This window comes from Moschus berezovskii, chromosome 20, assembly GCF_049115385.1.
Source record: "Moschus berezovskii isolate FMDL1 chromosome 20, NW_MosBer_1.0, whole genome shotgun sequence".
Taxonomy (NCBI): Eukaryota; Metazoa; Chordata; class Mammalia; order Artiodactyla; family Moschidae; genus Moschus; species Moschus berezovskii.
This window is the reverse complement of record NC_142479.1, coordinates 58,302,077-58,304,675: the sequence shown is the minus strand read 5'-3', so window position 1 is coordinate 58,304,675 and position 2,599 is coordinate 58,302,077.

The following is a 2,599-nucleotide window of genomic DNA, read 5'->3' as shown; positions in this document are numbered from 1 at the left end:
TTTAGGAGGTAAAATCAGTAGGGCTTTGAGACCAGACATTAGGGCTATTAAAGAAAAAGAGTGGTTTCAGGTTTGGGCAATGGAGAAACTGGGACAGATAATAATTCAAATAGAAGAGTGAGGAGTTCCATTCTGAACAAAGTACCTGTGAGACACCCAGAGAGAGATATCCAGCTGACAGCTAGGCATTTAGGCCTGGAGTTCTAAGAAGAGCCTAGCTGGAGATACAGATTATGGAACAATTTTCAATTAAAAAAAAAAACTGAAACCATGAGAATAAGTTCACCTTGGAAGAACACATAGAGTGAGAAGGCCTAGAACTGAACCCATGCATGAAGCATTCTGATATTAGAAGTTCTGTAAAGGAAACTGATAAGAAACAGAGCAGGAGAAGGAAAACCAGGAAACTGTGTGATCAGAGATGCCAAAGTAACGGAATGATTTTTTTTAATGCAATACTCTGGAGAGTCCCTTGGACTGCAAGGAGATCCAGCCAGTCCATTCTAAAGGAGATCAATCCTGGGTGTTCATTGGAAGGACTGATGCTAAAGCTGAAACTCCAATACTTTGGCCACCTCATGCGAAGAGTTGACTCACTGGAAAAGACTCTGATGCTGGGAAGGATTGAGGGCGGGAGAGACAGGGACGACAGAGAATGAGATGGCTGGATGGCATCACCGACTCGATGGACATGAGTTTGAGTGAACTCCGGGAGTTGTTGATGAACAGGGAGGCCTGGCATGCTGCGATTCATGGGGTCACAAAGAGTCGGACACGACTGAGCGACTGAACTAAACGTGGTATGTATTGTTTTTTAAAAAATATTTTTATCATGTATTTATTTGGTTGTGCTGCATCTTAGGTGCAGCATGTGGGATCTCGACCCTGTCCAGGGATCGAGTCAGGGTCCCCTGCATTGGGAGCTTGGAGTCTGAGCCCCTGGACCACCAGGAAAGTCTCCAGGGGTTGATTTGATGATGAGAGGGAGCAAAGATACGTGGGGTGGGGAGAGAGGGACGGAGCCTCACAGTAGGTAATATAAAGAGGATAAGAGGCAGTGTACAACAGGGACAAAAGAAGGGGACAGATAAGGATGACTCAAGGAATTGAGAAGAGTGAGCTTTCTCTGGGTTATCTCAGTGGGCCTGTACCTTGTCTATAGTACCATGTGTAGCTTCTTGAATAGTTCCCTAAACCCTCATCTCTAATCCGATTGAACATGAAACAGAACAAGAGGCAAACTAAGAAAAAGGAAAAATTATCATGTTTGGAATAATGCTTACTGTAGTCTAAGTCCACTTGCCAGCTAAATATATGTTGATCGGGGTGACGGCAGGATGCCCAAGTAGTTGCTGGATGGTGAGTTTAAGTAGGTCAATCAGGAATAGGAAAGGAAGTAAAAATGCTCTAAAAGAGTCCATCGAAGCACAACTTCAAACAATGTGGTCTTGCTGTGAATGAGCACAAAACCACAACAGATGTGTTAGCCCATGACCAACGGTCAGAAAAGAGATCTTTTTCAGAAAAAAGAAAAAAAGGGTATGGGGGGTGCGGTGGGACTTAAGGCAAATTCAAGCTTATGAGCCAGCGTGACAAACATCACAGAATCTCTAAATGCTGAGTCTAGACACACATTTTCATACACAGAAAAATCATCTTTATATATCCTGTGTTGTAAGTTTCTACATTGAAATTTACAAGAATCAAATGCTCAGGTACATGACTTGGAAGCCTGTTGTGTGGAAAAGTGCTGTGCGTATGTAAAATGACCAAAAGCTTAGCAGGATCAGAGTTATGTAAATAAAACTTTAGCCCACTTTAATAGAAGTCATCCAGATAATAAAAGCATGAGTTCTATTGTATTCTGAATTCATTGGAATAAATCTGGAGCACTGTGGGCAGTTAAAGCGTCACGTTTTAAGAGTAATATTGTGTCACATTTTAGGAGTCATTACCCCACACACATACTTTCTTTCCATTCCCCCTACCATATTCTCTCATCTGGCATCTCAAACCTGGTGGTGTGTTTTCAAAGATGATCAATCCTTCCCATAGCACATGCCTTTTGCAGTGTCGATTTGCCACTCTTTCCAGCTACAAGTGGACTCTTATTTCTCCTCCAGTTGAATCCAGTCGGCCTCTGTGTCTTAATTTGACCAACTAGAAGTGATGGAGCTTGACTTACAGACTTGGGCCTTAAGGGGCCTCACAGCTTCTGTTTGTGCCTTCTTGGTTGCCAGGTGCCAAGTCAAGAAGTTAGGGTCAGATGACTGACTGATGTGAAGTCATGTGGAAGAGAAATAAGGGGCTCAGCCAACAGCCAGCACCAAGGCCCCAAACATGTGAGTGAAGCCATCTTGGATCTTCAGTCCTAATCAAGCCAATGATAGTAATAATCTGTACCTGTGCTATCCAGTATGGGAATCACTAGCTACATGTCTCTACTGAGTCCCTGGAATGGGGCTAGGGCATCTGAAGAGCTTCATTTTAAATTTCACTTGATTTTAACTAAACTTTAGCTAGTGACTACCATACTGGACACTATTCCCACCCTAATTTACCCAGCCCAACCCTGCTAGCAGAACAAGGCACAGGGCAG